This window comes from Euprymna scolopes, chromosome 2, assembly GCF_053919585.1.
Source record: "Euprymna scolopes isolate OS-2025 chromosome 2, ASM5391958v1, whole genome shotgun sequence".
Classification (NCBI taxonomy): domain Eukaryota; kingdom Metazoa; phylum Mollusca; class Cephalopoda; order Sepiida; family Sepiolidae; genus Euprymna; species Euprymna scolopes.
In genome coordinates this window covers 117,489,802-117,511,733 of record NC_136483.1, presented here as the reverse complement: position 1 = coordinate 117,511,733, position 21,932 = coordinate 117,489,802, and the positions used below count along the sequence as shown (strand labels likewise).

The 21,932-nt window shown below is 33.0% G+C and overlaps 1 protein-coding gene across 2 annotated transcripts in view; it reads right to left on the bottom strand.

Moving 5' to 3' along the window:
• LOC145294803 (beta-hexosaminidase subunit beta-like) overlaps positions 1-21,932 on the bottom strand; it is a 215,620-nt gene that overhangs the window by 104,280 nt on the left and 89,408 nt on the right. The window contains exon 2 of one of the 2 annotated variants that reach the window (XM_080141414.1): positions 4,080-4,146. The exons of the other annotated variant lie outside the window; for it this stretch is intronic. The gene's annotated coding sequence lies outside the window, so the exon portion shown is untranslated. The remainder of the gene's footprint in view (positions 1-4,079; positions 4,147-21,932) is intronic. 2 annotated transcript variants of the gene reach the window in all.

The window sequence follows — 21,932 nt, the reverse complement described above, 5'->3', positions numbered from 1 at the left end:
CAAAGTGACTTTTATATATAAGTAGATAGAGTTTTTGTAAGTAAAGTTTGAAATCATTGGAGATGTTTTAAAGTAGTCCATAGAATAAATGTGGCATTGTGGTGATTATTGGAGCGAAAATATTAGATGATAAAGAATGAAAGGATATTTGTTGAAATGCATCACATGTCAATTCACTAAAATATTGCAATGACCTCAATCAATTCATTGAATAACCTTATAACTACACCTGCTATCATCTTTTTTCTCAGAGCAATAAAAAGAAATGCTTACTAAAAAAAAAACCCCCCAAAACAAAAAAACCCATACCAGTTGCTCGAAAGGCTCATTTACCACTGAATACAGCAATCTCAGTGAGGACATGAAACTGTCAGAATCTGCAGATAAGTGGGGTTTCATCAACCAAGGATATAACACAACACCATCTATGTTGCTACCAGACAAGTCCAAAAGAAGTTGACCATGTCTTAATGAGAAAACAATAACTCATAATACATTGAAGCAAAGAGCCTCGGCAGTTAGTTCTGTGCGGAGAAAAAAAAAAAAAAAAAACTAATTAGAAGCAACAGTTTTATGGCTCGTCAGCATTGGCGATAATACCGAGAGTGATAGCGGAATTGCTCAATACAATGATAATGATAACCTTGAAGTCCCAATTGACTAATTTGCTGAAGATGGTTGGAAGAAATTCAAAATTTGAAGTCTTCGAAAGACACTTGATAGCTTCCTTAGATCTCCAATTGACAACTTAAAGTGTTTTGTTATGTATTATAAGGTTTTCTAATTAAATTCAAATTTCCGATTCATCAGATTCATTTGGATAATTAGTAAAAACGGAGAAAATTGCAAGAAACAAATAACAGTCTAGCAATAACATTTGACCAGAGGAAGCATATATTTGCTAGTTTGTCAATAAAACGGTAGATAAAAGTAAACGGCTTTTTTTCAAGTTTTAATATTTTTTATATTGATCTTCATATGCAAGTTATGTCGTTTGATTTCATGCATTTCAACCTCATTTTAAGGATTTATTTTTTTAAAAAAGTACCATAAATGTGATCAATCAGTCTTTTATACTACTTTATATTTCTTCTCATGTCAGATCAAATCTATTTTGGGCATTTTTAATGCATTTGAGTTGATTAAATGAATGAAGCATTTAAGTATTGTTAAAATCTGTCCGTCCAATTATTCTGATTATTATATAAAGGGCAGCTGCTTATATATTTGTGGGTATTATTTTGTCATCATATAGTTTTAGCCAGACATACAAAGTTGATATTTTCTTGATCAGCATTGCCTGGGATAAAAATTTTTTTAAAAATTATTCATTCTTTGATCCTAAGCTAATGCAGATTTCGTCGGGAGAGTAACTGATTTTTTTTTTTTCATCAAGGAGTTAATTGGTTTATACAGACTCATTTCTCGAAAATCTATACAAACAAATTATCTACGTGCTGTGTGTATGTTCAGAGAGAGAGAGAACTGGGTTGAGTAAAGGAGAAAAGAGGAAACTTGGGGGAAGGGAGAAAGAAGTTTTACAAAAATTTTAATTCTATTTTTATAAGGGGATCACTACTTATCAAGGCATGAGGGCCACTCAGGGATAAGGGTTAATGACTGGGCGGTGGTAACTGGCACAGTAGCATAGTAGTTATTAGTGATGGAAACTGAGTATAATTTGATTATTTAACATAAACTTGGATAACTATATTGTAATCAGCTAGAAAGCAGACCAGCAGAATAGAGTTCGACAGGCAAGCAGTTCTAGAAAACAAGCTTTCTTCATGGAATCTGCATTTAGATTTAGGCAGAGATAAAGACTGATGGAAATTGTTGATATTAGTTGTAGCTAGACAAGCGTGTTTTGTGAAAGTTTGGCAGGATTGAAGTTCAGATGAGCACTTGCCACGAAAATAATAGAGCATAGACAGGCTCACAATGTCTCTTCTGTGGAAAAGAAGTTGCAAGGAAGAGGAAAAGACATCACCTACCAGGTTTTAAAGCCGATTTTGAACTCCTTCAAAGCAGGATAAAGTACTCTGAGAAACTCCTGCTCAGATTTGGCAACAGTACTCCATCCTAGGACATACTTGGCTTTTGGATATCACTGACAGTGAGATATCTACTGGAGTAATAGAATTATCCAATCATTTTTCCGGTGATCTTGGAAATGGATTTAATGTATGTGCTCCATTTCAGATCAGGAGTAAAGGTCAGTCCCATCAGCCTGTTAAATCATGGTGCTTCACCAAGACAAGATCCATTCATTTCAATTGGGACCAGATGGAAGTCAGAGCGTTGATGATTGAAAGAGAGAAGCTTAGTTTTAGATGCATGAAAATTAACCAGCTGCCAATTAACCAAATATATTACACCTTAGCCCTAGGTAAACATTGAGTCTTGCTAATATAATTTATAATGAAGTCCCTAAAACTCAATTTTTTTGGCCACTTTTTCATTAAAAATACTTCCACTGTAATCTACATAAAATTTGGATGTAAATTCATGCATTACCTGCCTAATTCGACCAATTCCTAAAAATAACACTTTTGACTGGAAAGTGAGAAAAAAATGAAACCAAGAGCTGAGACCACATCATCTGACACTCAAACATGCACTATGATGACCCACTTCCTCCAAGGGAGGCAGTAATGCTTAAAAGGATGATCTCATTACAACAGAATAGATATTGCAGTATCCCGTTCTTGAATTGAACATTTAAAATACATTAGTCTGAAATAATTTTGTAAATTGAATTTAGCATTAGAAGATAGTTATAGTATAATTCGGATTCAGACATACAGCTACCAAATCATTAGCTATATATGTATTCAAACATTTTCACATTTAAAAAAATTTTACGTGCATAAAAGTTTATCCATGAACATGCATTTTTGGGTATCATGGCTACACTCCTTGGCAAAGGGATCAAACTCATAGCTACATAATCTCCAATCTAAGAGTTTTATTATTGAGCCACAACACTTATCAAATTTAATGCACGATTTTTATCGCTTTTAAATACAAGTACTATTGTTTTTTAGCTATATAAACAGTTGCTTTGTATTTTCGCTTTCCTAAGCAGTGAAAGGGGTTATCTCCTCTTTTTTTAACGAGAGGTATTTTTTATTTATTAAATATTTTCTTTAAATGATTTTAATTTTCACAGGTATAATATGTATATATATATATATATATATGCACATATATTAATGTTTTATGTATCTATTTTCAGTATTTACTTCAGTGCTTATAATATATGACAGCTCTACATTGCGAGTGAAACAGTCGCATTTGCAAGTGATTTTTCAAAATGGAAACTAGAAATAACGAAACATTTCTCTTTTGGCGATTGTATTTCTTTCACTGAGGCTCACTACTGAGTGAAAAGTAATTTTTTTTATAATAAAACGAACAAAGTTAAATTATGTAAACACGAAAGGTTTAATAGAACAATATACTCTTTATTTTTTTAACAAAGAATGTTTAAAAAATATCCAAAGGAATTAGAATGTTTATACCTTCAAGTATCAACATAAAATTCGTTGTATATTTAGAATTACACTTATTAAAAAGAAACACAGAAAATTTTTTATGATGTACATACTCGTCACAGAATGAATATGCCATATTCTAAAAATCATGTGAGTTTGGATAGTAAACGAAAATATTTAGTTGTCAAAGGTCAACTAAAGATAAGTTTGTCTGTAGAGCCCTGCATGAGTAGAGCTAGGTAGTAAGTTTTGAAAATATACATCACAATTAAACTACACTGAAATTTCTGCATTACATCCTTGTCAGCATTAGTCAGGCTATTGCATGAAATTGATGTTACTGTGTGCTTTTATAAAAACGAGTTTTCTAGTTAATCAAATTTTTTGTGATTTACATACCCATTTATAACCGCCAATGGACACGCATTTATTAAGCAAATGTTCACTTGACTTGTGATTCACTCTTTTCTTTGTTTTTGCCAAGAACAGCCATCAAACTTACTATATATTGCTAGAAATAGTTGAGTTAAAATAATCTAATAATTCTTAAATAAACAAATTATTAAACTTGGCTTCACTTACTTTCACAGGTGATGATTTTAGATTGAGAAATGTGCATTGGAATCCTTTGGTTTAAAGAAAAACTCACCTGTAAAAAGAAAAAAACAATGATTAGAAAAGAAAGTTATCAAAATATGCAGAGAAACCGAGAAATATTTGTTCAGGACTTGCATTACTAAGAGTGGAATCACAAATGATTAACATCAGAACATGGACAATAGCAGATCCAAACAAAAGCACCTGGCACTGTGAGGTGCTTGTATTGTGACAGACTAATAAAAGGCTATAAAATAAAGGCCAAAATATTAATAAATGCATAGCTTTTAAATAATTTCAATAGTGGACACGGTGTGTGGAGTGGTGTTGGGATCAAATCAGCGAAGGAGGGGAGAGATGGCAGTAAGAATGCCGGGGTTAATGGCATGAAGATGGAAAAGAAAAGGCCAAGGAAAGAAAGAAAGATAAGGGGAAAAAGGTGTTTGAGGAAAAGAAAAGCAAGAGAAAGATTTAACAGTGAATAAAAAGAAGCATCGATGAAAAGGATCATAAGAATAAGAGATCGATATACACAAAAAAAAAAAAGAAAAGCAATCCTAAGCCAATGAGAATTGGTTTTGCCAAACAGGAGATGACAACTAAAGTGTTTTAATTCAATTACGCCTATTTCTTTTTTTTTAAACACCTACCCAACTCTGCTGGAAGAAAAAAAAAATCAATCTTTCAGATTTGTGAAAAAAGAAACACATTCTAATTTATGTTTAGAGTATGTATCTGGCATTGAGGACCAGACTCTTCTATGCCTTCTCTCTGACCAGTGGCTGTAACATGTTCATACATGAACGACGACTTCAATAAAATATTTTATCAACTTTACTATGACTCATTCTCTTACGTATATTAAACTGCATCTGGTGGTTGTGCAAGACCAATTCTTTTCCCCTGCTTGACAAAATAGCAGACCCCCAAAGTTATTTCCGTGATCTTCTCTTGTGGCTGTGTCGTCATCTCTCACATCGGCAGCTACTAAGGAAGAGAGTTTGCAAGTATATAAAAAAAAAAAAAAAAAAAACCCCACAAACTTTGGCACATTCTGCAAATAACAGTTGCAGTGTGTGTGCGTGTGTGAGTGAGTGAGTGAGTGAGGGAGAGACTATCAACCCTTTACACACTAAGGTCCACATTTAAGTTCTGCCAAGGCCTTGTCTTAGTCGATGTCAACTCATCTTGATCCCTGTAAGCTCTCCCATCTGGTCCAATCCTTCATCTGCATTCAAATGCCTTAAACTGGAAACAGTCCTCAACTGTCACAAACCCAAGAGAGACCAGTCTGCAAACTGTCCCCAACAGTCATAAACTGTCACAAAACCCACTATGAACCAACACCAAATATATCTTCCTTTATGTCCAGTCTTTTCTCTACCACATCTTGATGAACACTCCTATTCAGTTTCCTTCGTGTACCTTGGTGAACAACTTCATTGTTTTGTTGATAAACCCATTTCCTCTTTTTTTATTATATTTATTCCTATTTTTATTTCCTAACACTGTGGGGAGAAGGTATCACAGACTTCAATTTGAGAACTGTGTGGAGTTAATCCTTAGTTGCCATTATTTCAAGATTCATTTTAACCAAAACTGATAGATGTGTCCTTAACAGATACTATGTGTGAAATAGAATCTATTGTGTTGTGACGATATTGAGATATATCAATATCGTATTAATAAAATAAATAAATTTAATGGTCAAAATTCCAAGACGCGAAGAAGTTAAAACGACCAAGTAATTTGTTACCATAACAGCAACGGCGACAGCGAAGAGAAAAAGAAAAGAAAAATGCTGATATATTTAAAATTCAGAAAAAAACGTGTCCAGCGTTTCTTTCAGAAAAAGTTAACCATTAAAAATTTGAAACGCTAATCAGTTGCAGAGAAGGTCTCAAGAATGATGGACATCTATGCGACTCCGCTGGTAAAAAGACGACAAAAATCACGAGAAATATGAAAAGGAAAAACATATTTGTTGTCGACCACCTTAAAACTAAAAGGTTGGTTTATCTTTTACTCTTTTCATTTCTCAATTATAAAGACATATCGGATCACTTTAAGAGAACTATTAAATACAAAAACTCAGAAATCTCGCCAAGGCTTGATTAAATATATACACACATTATATATATATATATATATATATATATATATATATATATATATATTGCCCGAAAGAAAGAAAAATAAGCAAAATAAATAAACGGGAAAATCGACCAGAGTAACTTCCCTTGACATAAGACATAAAAGAAAAATGATGGTAGAAGGGACTAAACTCTGTAAATTAACTTTGGCATGAAATTGATTTTCTCTTTTTTTTTTACTGAGAGTTTGGTATGCGAGACATATCTATACATATACAAAAAAAAAAAGTCAAAAGAAAGAAAAAAATGAAAAAGATAACTTATGAACTGAAATATATATTATCATCTTTGGAAATTTGTATATATTACTTATTCGTTCTCTGATTCTGTTCATTAAAATAATATATATATACACACACACACGTTGAATTGATTAACTTTTCATGTTAAAAATATATGCTGAAATTCCTCTAACCTACCATTCTTACAACGACAGACGATTGTTAAACATATTTACCCATCTGATATCTATTTTATACAACACACAAGCCTATAGAACGTGTTTAAGGACAAATAATTGTTATCCCCATTCAAAATTCTCTTTTTGATAAAGGAAGTTAATTAAATACGGACTGGCACGTAGCTCCTCGCATCCTCCTACGCAATCTGAGATAAAAAAATTTTTAAGTTAATTTATAATAAAGTTAACCTCAGAAGGGGCACGTCATACTGTGTACAACATGAAACTACACCCATGATATATCCATTTGTTTACATTATGAACAAGGACAAAAGTTAGTTTGTGAGATTGCATAACTGCCTCACAATGTAAGGATAGGCCAACATCTTATCCGGACTTAATCCTTCATAATGTATGAAGCATTCCAAGTTTGGAAACTTTAATGACTAAAAAACTTTATCTGATCAGACGGAAATTTGGCATGATGACTTCCGTTAAGCATCAGACCTGTACATTAAATTTGGAAAAATCGGAAGTTGAAATTCTGCACAATTTTGACGATGACAGAACTTTTCATGATCAAAGTTCAAGGTCATCTTCATCGGCTCAAATATTAACCAAATAGTACGTCTGATGGAGATCAAAATTATCACCTTTTCTGTAATCTTGACCTTTGATTCATCTCCAAATTAAATCCCAGTTGAATCATGACTGACATTTTGTTACAGTTTGATGACAATTGGTCTAACTAGGTGGGCGCTTGACTGCATACATAACGACAAAGCAACAAACTTGTCTAAAAACATCTCTAAAAGGATAAAGTAATAACTTGATAAAGTAAACACTGAAGAAATGTGAAAATATTAACATTAAGCGAAAACACTGCCAACATGATCGTATTTGACATTAAACAGGCTAAAAGAATTGGTATACCATGAATCATTGCAGAAATAGAATTAACTATGGATCCATTTTAACTAAGTTTGAAGTTATATTATGGAGGGAGGAGAAATCTAAAGCCACATTTAGTACGACAGTAGGTTTCTTCGCTAGCATTCAAAATTCAACTGATATCTCACTTCGAATCTATTATACGTCACATGATCACATCAACCAATCAGATATTAAGCAAAAGGCGAGCCTGGAGTCAAAACCCACTTATAACATAAGTGGCACTTTTTGTCTGTTCGTATTTTTAATTTTTTCAAAGGCGATTATTACATAAAAACTTCCAAATGTCATTTATAGTCCACCGCTTCCATTGTTTGAAAGTTGCCTTCTACTGAACCGACCGGATGTGACAGCATTAAGTTGATATACTTGACAGAATTATTAATATATGTACAAATAGTCGTGTCTATGTATAGATCAAGTATGGACATCTTTTTATTTTTATTTTTTTCGAGAATCCAATCGCTTTTGCTTGAATGAAACAAAGTTATTTTTTGTTCTTGAAGCATCCCAACCAATCTCAATACAAACGAACCTTTGTTTAAGGTTTTGCTGTGATTCATACATTCTTCAGATATGCAAAAGTTAAAAGACGTTATTAATTTTTGGGAGAAAAAAAAACAGTCCAAATAAATAAGCTAAGACGAGAGAGATATGAAGAGAAAGAAAGGGGAGATACAAACAAATACAAAGAAAAAAATACAAGCGAGTAAGAGAAAGAATCCATGGAGAGAGAAAATGAGTTCGCGAGAAAAAAAAAAAAACAAAAAAAAAAAAAACAAACATCAGTAAAAACGAAACAAAAAATTCTCCATCTAAAAATAAATAGATAAATAAATCTGATTTCTTGCCAAAGTCTTCAACTTCCTGCTGTCCAAAAAGGACATTTTTTTTTTCCTACTTAAAACCTCAACAGCCTAATCTTAGACATCAAAAGACAACGACACGCCATTAATTGGTGTGCAGTTAGGCATCTTGCAAATTGGAGAACGGAATGTGCATGTGTGTGGCATGAACTTTAAGATGCGGAAGAAAGTGTTTGCAAAGACAGAGGTTTTTGATCGCTGAACGAGTTTTCGTATTTGCAAAACAAAGAAATTTACAATATAGTTACAGGGAGGAAGCACACTTGCTTTCTTTAAAAACATCTTACATTTCAAATTTTGTTCGTATTATGTATACACACTTTCATCTTCATAAAGTTCAGTATATTTATGTTTTTATATATTTATATGTACCGGATTTACTCCTGAAACTAATTAACTAATCATTAATTTTGAAACAACTGCTGAGCGTAAGGGGTTCAAATGTAAGCAACATTTAGTTCAATTTAATTTTATGCAAAGGAGGGAAATGGAAACACTTCATGAAAATTCAAATATCTCCGTTTTATGACATTTTAACTACAGGTGTTAGACATAGATTAATAAATATTTCCAAATTTCAGTTTCTTTGAAATATTTTAAAGATTTTTGTGGGGAGGGCATAATAATAGACAGCGCCTCCCGTTTGAAAATTCAAATATTTCAGAGTTGCACTGAACTGGGTTCATAGACACCAATTAAAATTCCGTGTCATAAATTTAGATCCAAATTGAAATAAGGATTCTAAGCATAAGGTTTAGTATCGCTATATCTTGATTTTAATCTTCGTAAGGGGACATAATTGTTAGTGTTGCATCAAATTTTCTAATACATTTACATAATTGTAAAAGTTGTTTTTATTTATCAGTCCTATACCATCAAAATGAATTGGTCATTCAAATGATTTTAAATACTGCATATATAGAACAGACGAAAGATCCAAAACGCATCTATTTGAATGCCGAATTAGCATATTTTTTTTTAACAGCTCATAATAAATTAATGTTTGTACGTTGCTCATTTGTCAACATAGTGCTATGTTCAATCTCTCTCTCTCTCTCATATATATATACACACATATATATATATATATATATATATATATATATATATATATATATATAGAGAGAGAGAGATAACTACTTAATTTACTCACATAAAATTAATATACGAAAGTATAGATTTATGCGTAAACTAAGTATTTACTTCAAAAGTGCTCAATACGTAGGTAGAGCTAGTTAGTAATTCATAAAATTACTATGGCGATTAAGCTACACTGAATATTCCGCGTTTCATCCACCACAGAGTGGATGAAACGCGGAATATTCAGTGTAGCTTAATCGCCATATATATTTTATAAATTACTATATATATATATATATATATAGAGAGAGAGAGAGAGAGAGAGCGGGAGGGAGAAAAAAAAACAGCATTACCTGTGTTGGTTCGAGATAACAGAACATACAAATGTATAATACGGACAAAAGAATAACTTATGGATGTGTTTATTTTCAAAGGAAAGTACGTCCAACCATGGCAAGCGTAAATAGTGGCCATGGTTCGACCCCATTTTCTCTTAAAATCAAATCAAATAAAACCCATTTTTTTTTTCTAGAATCTATGCATCCCAAGTTCATAAAATCTGACTTGAACTTTTGGAATACATCAATACATTCATTTCAAAGGGAAGCGTGTTTCTGTACCCCCCTCTCCCGCCATATCAAAACTATATTAAATATAGCCCATAGTACTCCCCATTATGCTTAGAAGCTATACTAAAACCATACATAGTTATCAGTTAATTCTTTTTGCAGTTTTCCTCGCACAAATAGTTTGCTCTCCTTACTTTGTTGCCTAAAAGTCTTTATTTTTCATTTTTTTCATAACGAATCAAGCAAAATTACGTCCCTGTTCTCCCTGAGATTTTTATGGATGACCCTGCTTTTGATGAGAAATCGACTAAAACATTTTGGTCTTTCTCATAAAATTTTTCTTGGGAGTTTATATATTAAATCCATTACTTTTTTGATTTTCGTAAAATCGGTTCTCTGTATCGCTGTAAACACTTTCTTATACCGGAGTCTATTTTCTAGATCTGGAAATCTGCTATCACACAATGTACGAAATACTGTTGTCATATTTGGGCTGGTGAATCTCTATCCCATTTGAAGGTTTTTGATAAAATACAAAAAACGTATCTCTAATTTGATTGGCGCTTTCACCCTTCCTGTTTCACGACAACCTTTCACAGACGTGATGTTGCTTATCTCAGTCTTTTTTTTTATATAAATACTATTATGGCATGTATTCTTCAGAATTGTTTGAGTTATTTCTTGCTTCCTTGCATTTCAGCTTGTTTGACTAGATGTAGCCATCAATTTGCTGTTTTAATAATTCATTGTAATACAGATTTTTTTTTTTTTTTTTTTTTTTTTAAGTGTTTTGGAGCTATTTTCTATTAATGTTAAAGAAACGGAGACTATAAGTGGGTCCACTTCACACACACACACACACACACACACTTCAGGTTGTAACGATTCAGATCAAAACCATCTAACTTTCGTTGCCAACTAAATCTTGAGGAAAGATATTTGTGCTGAAACTCAGTTGCAAACAAACTCTGCAATGCAGATGTTCCTACAGAAATGTGCAACTGTATTTGGTGGAAGTGCAGTAGTGGCAGCAACAGTTACAACAGCAGTTGCAGCGAAGCAGAAAATAGCTTCACCAAGTACTCGAGATGTATCTGTCCAGTCTGCAGTTTTTACGATAAGATTGGCAGACTCATGGATAGAGAGACAAATAAATGAGCTTAGATTTTGTGTAACTTTAACTACATTTATTGGTGAGGCTCCAATTTGGGACTTTTTGGAAGTATGACATTGCTCTATTATAGTTGCTCTTACTTTTAGTTCCACTTTGCCCTCCCCCCCTTCGAGTGGTAGTAACTGGCAGGATCCCGTTCATAGGATCTATCCATGGTATAATCTTAGACTACATTGGGTGCTTTGGAGAAGTAAAGAGTAATTTTCATTATGCATAGGTCCACTTTGATCTAGAGTGGTAGTCCCTGTCATTATCTGAATTGAATTCAACTAGAGTATATGAAAGTGTATCGTATATATTTGTTGTGAATGATTATTTAAAGATTTTTTCATTTGTGACTTGGGTCTGGCAACATCAGCACAGTCATTAAATGGTGAATCCTCAGTGTGGGCAACACTCAAAAATACAATTGCAAATTACTTAGGACTTCTACTCAGTCAATCAGTGGATTAAAGAAAAGGATTCGTTTAAAGTTCTGTACAAGTTTCAGAGTTCAACAAAATACACCTGAGGAAGGTCAGAAGTTACATTGACCGAAATGTAAAAGAAACACTCAAGATAAAAACAGTAGTCCGAATAATATGAATTATCAATCTTCATCTCAAAAAGTCAGAGACAAATATTTACATAGTCTATTGTAGAAACTTTTAGCATAAATCCACTTATAAGAAACATGATATCATTGAAACAGCAACAAATGGTTAGACGATGTAAGTATGTGGTGAATCTATCGCAGTTTAGTGTTAGAATCGATCAAAATATGTAATCGATGAAAAGTTTGAGTTCGCTTTTCTTTATACAAAAAATTATGTGCTTCACTAGCTTAAATTTAAGTTGCTTAGTGATAGTTTTGTGGCAGAACACATTAGTTGTAGTATTAAACCACCAATAAACCTTTGAAAATACATGTTCGTCACTCGATATCCAAACCTTGGAGAGGACTCCAGAGAGAGGAAAAAACCTAAACTCAGAGTACTGAGGTACACAACGATTATGTCGAATTCATCTGCCAATTCCAGCCTAAAACTAGAAAATTAATCAGGCGTATAGAAAGGATCAAGAAAAAAAATATGCAGACAAGTTATCTGTAATATTTAATCACACACACACGCACACACACACTTGAAATGTTTAATTAGTAATTATACTGAAGGTGAATGATTACAAAAGGGTTTATCTGCAATAGTTTTTCCTCCTAACTCCATCGTGATTGACTTTTGTTTGTCTTATCTCATGCTTTCTGCTGATAGACAGCTCTTTAAATTTATCTCCTGCAAATCTTTCTTTGATTCCCTCCAATAACATTAGCTAATTTGTTTTACCATATATTTTTAGTATTCAGGTTAATTGCAGATTATTACGGTCGCAAATGTACCAAAGTAAAAATAATCACAAGTAGTCTATGCTTATTATAAAGTAACAATTTAGAAGAGTGTCTTTGTCAAGATTTGGTTCACTTCTCAGTATTGCATCTCTCAAATCCTTTAAAAAAAAAAAAAAAAAAAAAGCCTTGAAATTGAAATTGCCATTCTATTGCCTGTTAAAGACAAACATTATTCAGTGTTATTTTTTCATTACCCAATGCATCACTTATGGCATCAATTCTAGTAGAGAAAAATGTTTAACATTATTTCGGTACATTTAATGCAGATTTATCATGATAAAAGTTTTTAAGCTTAATGTTCTTAATATTTTAAAGTCATTTAAAAGATTAATTTGTTCGCAAATAATTTCAATGTAACTTATCCATGAGAACTCGATAGGTACTGCACTCCAGAATAAAATATTACAACACATTACTCATAGCAGCCAAATAAGAACTTTATCATGCAGAATATTTCTTTACATTTCTTAAGCTAACATATTTGTATATGCAATTTTCTTTTCTTTTATCCTAGTAAGATAATTTTCAGCAATTAAGACCCCCCCCCCCAAAAAAAAAATCCCAACAAATTTGCTCAGACTCAAATTCTGGTAGATAGAAACAACAGTATTAATACGTAGCATACCATGAATACTACTTCCTTAGCATAATCTAATTATTTTAAATTGATTCAAAAACTAGACAAAGTATTTGGGTTTCCCAATTCGTATGGCCTTCAACTACGGTGTTGAGCAGTTTTTTTTTAATTAGGATCTTTTCATAATTAAATCAAGAAGAATAAAATAAAAGCGGGTGTATGAGTGTGCGTTATGTGTGCAGAGTTGGTTTGTGGTGGAAGGATAACTTGGAAGTAAAGGTTGTCAGATGAATGGGAATCCAGCAAAATGCCAGTCAAGTGGATTGTTTTCAGCTTAACGGATTATCAGGATTATGTACACCTGGATAAAATTAATCCGATGGAGATTAAGAGGAGACATTTTTAAGAGACAAACCAATACAAGACAAAAGATAATTATTAAGGGATTAAGGACTCAGAAATGTATGGCACAAGGTTAGGATTTAAGAGTGCACAACAATGAGAAAACTAGTTATCATGAGACATGATATTGTATTTCATAAATCCACCGTATGAGAGAAGGGAAGCATACAACACACCTATACTTTTGTATGGCTGCGAAACGTGCTCAACAATGAAACATCACAGCAACACGAGTTTTACTACAAAAAACTATTACTCTCTATCGAATAGAGAAACTTGCCGGTCTCATGGCTGACATGGGAAATTGGGTCACAATGTTTCAACTGGTACGGCCATGTCATCCGATTTCAACCATCTGAAACGTTCCAAAACATGTCTCACGTCGATGTTGATAGCCAAAGTTGTGCAGTAGACCGTTTTAAGATATGGAGGGAATCAACTGATGACGATCTGCTTCTAGTGAGTAGCACGAATGGAATCACAGACAGAAGTTAGTCATTCTCAAAGCACAACATAAAGAATGAAAATAATGATACACAAACGTATGCACACAATACATCATTTTAAGCATGTTTCTAAGGTGGTTGTTATGGTGATGACTGTTGAGGATAATATCTCATCAGCTGTTTAACTATCCCAAACGATAAGTATATCAAAAGAATCTTTGACAACTAAATCCAGTTTCTAGATTTTTTATGGTTTAATATTTCAAATAGAAGATGTGATGGAAAGAGATTAATGAAGTCTTAAAATCAGTTTGCTTCAGCTTGACAAAACTAGTTAGTTTTGGATGACTGTCTAGAAGTATCATAGACTTCAAAATCAAAGTAGATGGGCTCCTCACTCAAGTCTATGGAAATTCATCTTGGAAGAAAAAAAAAATGCTACCTTGTCATGTAATAATGGCTCAGAATGTGGTCCTTATGCTGTATGAGCATTTGCCATTATAATCCAGTGTACAAATGATGTTCTGTGATCTCATCTGCCAACCAAAATTTATAATTATGATGTTTCGCCGCTATCATGCAGATCTACAGCTAATGTGAAAAAAAAACAAAAAACAAAAAAAACACCTATGAAGTCACAGACACAGAAGGGGTAGCAGTGGAAAAACAAGACAGCAATTTTTTTTTTTTTTTGATAGGGAATTATTGCTTACCAAGATCCAAGGACCACTCAAGTATAAAGGTTAATGAGAGTCAGACAACGTTGTAATCATTGATAATGGAACTCGAGTAGGGTTTGATTATTTAATTTAAAAGGATGGCTCAACAGAAACTTGTTTGCATTAGATTTGAAAACGATCATGCTATAGCCATCTGGGAAGAAGCCCTGCGGTATCGTGTTCCACACACTTCTAGGAAAAAAACTTTGCTCCTGGAATTTTCGTTTGTGAAGAAGTAGCGAATCATCGCAACAATGCAGATGCAAATTGACATTTACCAACGAATGAACGATTCTAAAGAGCCGACAGAAAAGTTCTAGCTCGAATAAAGCAATATTTCCAATCGTTTAATAGATGTAGAATAGTTGAGATGGCAGGGGAAGGCTAATGAAAATATGGGTGGAAGAAATAAGGATAGCTCTGAGGAAAAGAGGAATAAATAAAGACCTGGTCAGAGATGGGTAAGTTTGGAAATCAACACATGCCATCATGTATAAAAGATGTTAAACTGGATATAATGATCATGGAATTGAGTAGTCAGTTATCAGTTGAACTGACCACTAAATTCAATAAAAGATGACTAAAAAAAATTTTTATGAAAACTTATTCATTTTATGTTTCAGTAGGTTATGGCGTCTTTAGATAAACAAATGTAAAAAAGAAAAAGGTTTACTCATTGAAGAGTGCATTGCAATTAAATAAAGATAATTAACAGGAGGAAAAGAAAAAGATACAAAGAGGAACAAGTGAAGCATGCATGGTCCCCTATAAGTGCACAGTGAACGAAGCATTAAAAAAATGACTAAGTTCAGCATCCCCCCCTCCCCATTTTGCCCCAAAAGTCCCCAGGAGACGTCAAATATGGCGAAAATAAACAAACGGTGTAGTTTTAGGCTTTAAGATGTGTAAATTTGAGTTCTGAACCATGCAAAAAAAATAAATGACTAAGTCCATCATTTACCCCCCCTCCCAGATTTAGCCCCAAAAGTCACCAACGCCTTAACATATTTAAATTTGAGATCAGCATGATGCAAAACTGCTAAATAGACATGCACAGAAAATTTTGGATAAATATGGTAAAATAGTCCCAAAAATAGTGTTTTTATGAGCCCTAAAAGAGCCCCCGGTGTACACCCAAGAGTTATCGCGAAGTATAGACAAACAAAATTATATAGAAATCAGTTAGTTACAACTTTTCAGAAAGTTCCAAGGCATCATTTTTTTTTTTTTTTTTTATTTTTTTAATAAGCGCAAAAGTGTCAATTGTAGTCATTTTAACCAGAAAAGCACTTCCGGAGGGGCAATTGGGGTTTTCCCGGAAAATCCGTTCTGTTACTTGTTTACTTATATCATGTTTAATGTTTGTGCAAAATTTCCAAAACTTCCAAGGCGTAGTTATTGAGAAAAGTTCAGACAGACGTTTGGAAAAGGGTGAATTTACAGGTCCACCCTCTTTTTGTCTAGGGGGGGGGGAACCAAAAAAGTATATAAGTGGAAAATTAATTTTTACAGGAAATAAATTCATCAAAAAGTAGATTTCATCTAACACGCCAGTAGAAATCAATTTCATATTACTTATCTTTTTACTTTTCTCTATCAATTATCTTTCATTTAATTTTGATAAAAATTTCATGTCTCAAATATTTATACATTAATTTATTTTGGGACATATATTTTGTAAACAATCTGCAAAGAAATTTTTTTGAACCCTTAGATGGGACCCTAACAAGTACTACTTCACTATGTTAGTATGATTTTTATGTGTATTATTTAATTCTTTATCCCCCCCCCTCTACTTCAATTAATTTTCTTATATTTTATGTTTATGCTGAGGATGGGGACATCCAGTAGATATTCATCAGTTATTTCAGAGATTCCAACCGAGAGGCCTTTTTTACGATTCTAACCGTTCCTTTAAGTATAACTGTTTAGATCTCTCTTGCACTTGGTTCACCCGGTATATTCGCCAGGTAGTTTTTGAAATTCTTTTCCATAAGTTTGGTTGCTTCTATGATTACTGGAATGATCTTCCTAAGATTCCAGTTTATTTTTATGTCATACAAAAGAACTTGGTAATTAAATTAAGTCCAACTTAATTTAATTTAGTAACTTAATTATGTTTAAGTCTGTTCATTTAGGACCGATAGATACATGCGTGTGGAGGGGAATGTATGAACCTAATTCCTTTATTCTAACAAAGTTTAATAAAAAAATAAATACATAAAACAAAAAGGGTTGTTGAGGTAATGCTAATGAAAACCACTCTCCCTTTTGCAAACCTTAACTCTGGCCAAGACTATATGCAAGGAAAGTGCTTAAAGCAAAATTCTGGGAGGTAGGCGCCATTTGTTATCAATTTCTTCTGCGTTTTTACACAAATCCCTGGAAGAAGGAAATGGAATTTAACCATATGTCGAGTACAAATAGCTTTCAAGTAGCCGAAGTTTCAAGAACCAGCACGGATGTTATATGTAGCACCCACGTGTTTATTGCATTTTTTATGCGTCTGCCCCCCCTTTTTTTTTTACATAGGCATCACCAATAATAATATGACAAACGATAGATAATAGAAAAGAGAAAGAAAATAGAAAAACTATTTTACAAATCAAAGGAACCGAAACTCCTAATAGTCCAATTACCTAACCTCCCACCAAAATAGTAGCTCGCCTCAGTTAATACCACATAAAACGGTTGCGCAAAGAATTAAGGAAGATGGAAAAGAAGAAGAGTTCCATCCAGACCTCTACTAAAAGGGCATGGAAATACTGAAACATTAGAAAGGTTTATTATCACTCAAATTCCAGAGAAAGCCAAGTTATTATCATCGAGAAATCAATGGTAAACAGCTGCTGTGATAACGCAAAGTGATTTGCAACAGTTATCAGAGCGTGCTGGAAGTCTTAGGAAACCCGTCGCTGATTTCAGGGAACACTACTTATTGCCAGTGAGGAACTGCTTGAATGCGACTTTAGTGAACTTCTCGAAAAGCAATATGGCATGTAGAATAACGCCACAAAAACCATTATGCCAGCTAAGCAGGTCTTCAATAATAAATGAAATACATGCCTACTTCGTATTCAGACGAACCTCCACTTTAGATTCTAGGAGATCATCGACCCAACTATTCTCTAAGGTACCCCCCTCCTCTCCTCAGGCATAATGTGTCACAAACTCTTCTGAATACTAATCATGTGTAACAAACAGTAACGCTGGTCTATATATATATATATATATATATATATACATACACACTCAAGCGATTCTAGTATATTTTTCCTCACTTTTTTAAACACTATTTTTCTCTCCATTCATTCGTCTTTTTTCAACACTCATTCATTTTCCATTTTCTTGTTATTTTTTTTTAATCTAATAAATTAGAATATTCATTATACTTTTAGTCTCAGTATTTTTTTACACTTTGCATACAGCATAATCACATTGATACACCACTTCACATTAGGTCACCAAAGTTAATCAATGTTCAGTCATGTCAGTACTAGATGAGTGACCATTTAATACCAGGCGCTGTATGTAGGAAGACCTCAATACCTCCCTGCAAAATCCTAACGCTGTCATCTCCATAAATTTAATGTACATGTGACTGGAGATCGTTTGTGGATTTAATATTCCCCTGACACTTCCTCCTTCATAGAAAGCTAGTTTAACCTGCTTAGAGTGAATGTTGTCTTGTATGTATTTTGAAGAAAGTGTGCATTTTATTCAGTATTTATTTTATTGGCAAAATAAGACTTAAAGAAAATGTTTTGTTCATCATAAAAACAGGTTATTTTTTTATTGGTGTGTGTACGGGGGGCACCGCTTATCAAGGCCCAAGGGTTAATGAGTGTCAAATAGATTGAACCAACATCTTTTTGATCGGTAATGGCAGAACTTGGACAGGGTTTGCTTATTTAAAAGGACGGCTTAACAGAATTTATTTACATTAGATTTGAAAACTACTATGTTGTAGTCAGCTGAAAAGCACTACCGTGGTATTGTGTTCTACGGAGAAAGAAATTCTACTCACGGAATTTTCGTTTTGTTTAGTCTTAAACACTGATAGAGAGTAATAGAAATTTGTTAATGTTTTGCGGGGGGGGGGGCATAGATTGATGGTTATTCGAGCACCTGCTATAAAAAAGACAATAGAGCAGAGATTGGTACTTTATGAACACCTTGTATCTTTAACATTCTTTTGTTGATTCTTGTATTGCTGAATATATATATATATATATATATATATATATATATATATATATATATATATATATATATATATACATATATATATGCTCTTTATTCGATAGATTTTGGTCTTGGTTAATGAATTGGACACTGATTATTACAGTCTGAACAATGTTGGAGGGATATACTCGTCTGTATGAAACTAGTAATCAAGTCGGTAATGGTAGGTTGTGATTGGGAAATTTTACATTTTAATTTGTTTACAGTCACACCTGCCATTTTATCAAGAGTAATTGGCAGGTTTTATCTATTTTAACTAAAACTATGGGAACAGCAGGAAACGTTTTGCTTTTTTTTTTTTTCAACCAACAACTCTTTAACATTAGATTTTTTAGGTGGCATTCATTGTGCGTTGAACTAGCTTCCTTTGAAGGAGCAAGTTTCATGGGAATATCTAATTCACAACCAATCATTAGTCGCTTGTCATGATTGATGACGTTTTTGCAATTCTTGCATGGAGGTGTCAACGTCATCACATATACAGTGCCTGCTATTCCCAAACTGTCACTCATCTGGTACTGGTCAGGCTCAACGTTGCTTAACTTTGATGATCTAACATGAACCGGTGTGTCAACGTAATTATGCCCCATTAGATTACAAGTCAGAAGTTAGCTTAACATAACTGCATACTTAACAGATGATTAAATTTCTAACATTTCATTATGTGATTATATATATATATATATATATATATATATATATATACACACACACACACACACACACACACACACACACACACACACACTAGTTAACATGTCACAGAATAGATCTTGTAATCTTGTTAAATTTACTTATATATATTACTAGCTTTTCAGCCCGGCGTTGCCCGGGTGTTTGGAGGTGTATGTTGAGCAAAAAAAAAAAAAAAAAGAGTAAATTTTTTTAATTTGACCCCTATTATGAACCCTTAAAATTTATAGTTTCGGGCTCAAATCACTTTATTAAGTTAGATCCAGGTTCAAGGAACCTATATCTAAAATTTCAAGTGTCTAGACCAAAAATTGTCGGAGGAGTTTGGTAGAGTTCTAAAAGGTCAAATCGTTGAAATTTGACCCCTTAACAGCCAAATTTCTGGCTGACACCCGTCACATCGATTTTCCCAAATCTCAGTACCCGGTATTTCAAATTTCGAGTCTATAGACTAAAAATTGACAGAGTTATTGCGTAGGGAAATGTACACAGACAGAGAGACAGACAGACACGTTCACTTTTATAGATATATAGATAGATTAATAATTCATTTTTCACTTTTTTATATATCAGTATAAATAGTAACCGTATTATTCTACATTTTCTTATTGGGGAAGTGGTATTATCCACGAGAGAGCCATGTTTTTTAACAGCTGTCCTGTTTTTAAATCTCTGAAACAGCTACATGGCAAGCAGCTGAAGATCCCCGTTTTCTATTTACAAACATTTTAGTTAAGGCTTTTTTTTCATCCTTGTATAGTTTAATTCTTTTTTTACAATTGAGGACTTTTGAGAAATTGGCTTATGCAAGTGCTAAATCTATTTCTATTTAACAATTTTAGTTAAGTTTTTTTTTTTTCATCCTTATATAAATGAATTCTCTTTTGTAATTATAAGCTTTTTAGAAGTCGGATTATGTAGGTGCTAAGTCTGCGATAGGTTAAATTTAGTTTCTTTTTACCCGAGAATTTAGACTGCCTTTATTTTTTGTTTACTCAAAGCTTCTTCAGACATATATATATATATATATATATATATATATATATATACACCCACACATATATTCAAAATATAATTATCCACTGACACACACACATATACACACACACACACACACACACACACAAAGGTGTGTAGCGTTTGCGAGGTACATGACTGAGCTCTCACGTCCACAGGTGTTTATCCTTGGACTGTTGAATCAAGCATCGTGCGACCATGCTCAACACCACCATGTATGAACCTCTATTGTTCGGAATGTAGTGCTGACCAAGAAAAAGCGGGTTGAACTAGATGTGGATAAATACCATTGCAAGATCCTATTTATACATACAAAATAACTATCAAATACAAACGTCCTTTTACTGACACACACACACAAAAGAAAAAGTTATGAGATTATCTTTCATAAATTTTGAGATGAGGATTGAGCTCATCTTGATTATTTTTGCAATGTTTTAGCTGCTGTAATCTCTAATCTCCTTAAGGTGTGTGTTTTTTCTTTTTTTTCAAGGGCTGGAATTTCAAATTAAAACCTCTATTTAATCGATGAGGGTAAATTGTTCTCATTCCGTTAGTCATGGTTGAAGTATAAAGTAATTTGTTTTTCATATTTCTTTGTAAGGCAATAATACTGTGATAGTCTTAAGAGATAAATTGGTCAATGAAGAATTGAATCTATTAATTCACTGCGAATGCACAAAAGTCAATTATATGTGAATTATAAAAATCGATGGTAACATAATAATTAACGTTCGAATATGTTTAAAAATAGGTTAATTCTTTCAAGACACCACTGAAACCTCCTTTTAATTTCATCTGGATCAATTATCGGTTAGGTCGATAAAATAAGTGAAATGCGTCATTTAAAAGAAAAATTAAATTTTTATTTTTTTGGTTTCATCAATGAATAGGAACGCCACCGTGCTGACAGTTTTTATTTTATTATTTGACCTCCTATTAGAAATATTTGTAACTTTTTGTTTTCAATTTTATATTAAATGCAAGTAACTTAATGTCAGCTTTCCAAAAGCTTTCTCCCTATATACTTTAATAGCATACATGCTAAAATATACTTTAATTCTGGGATAGAGTTATGGTAGAACAATTAATAGAAGTTGTTCAAAGAAATTGTAGTTGACAGTTAACTGAACAAGTCACCTATCTCTCTCTTATCTCTATG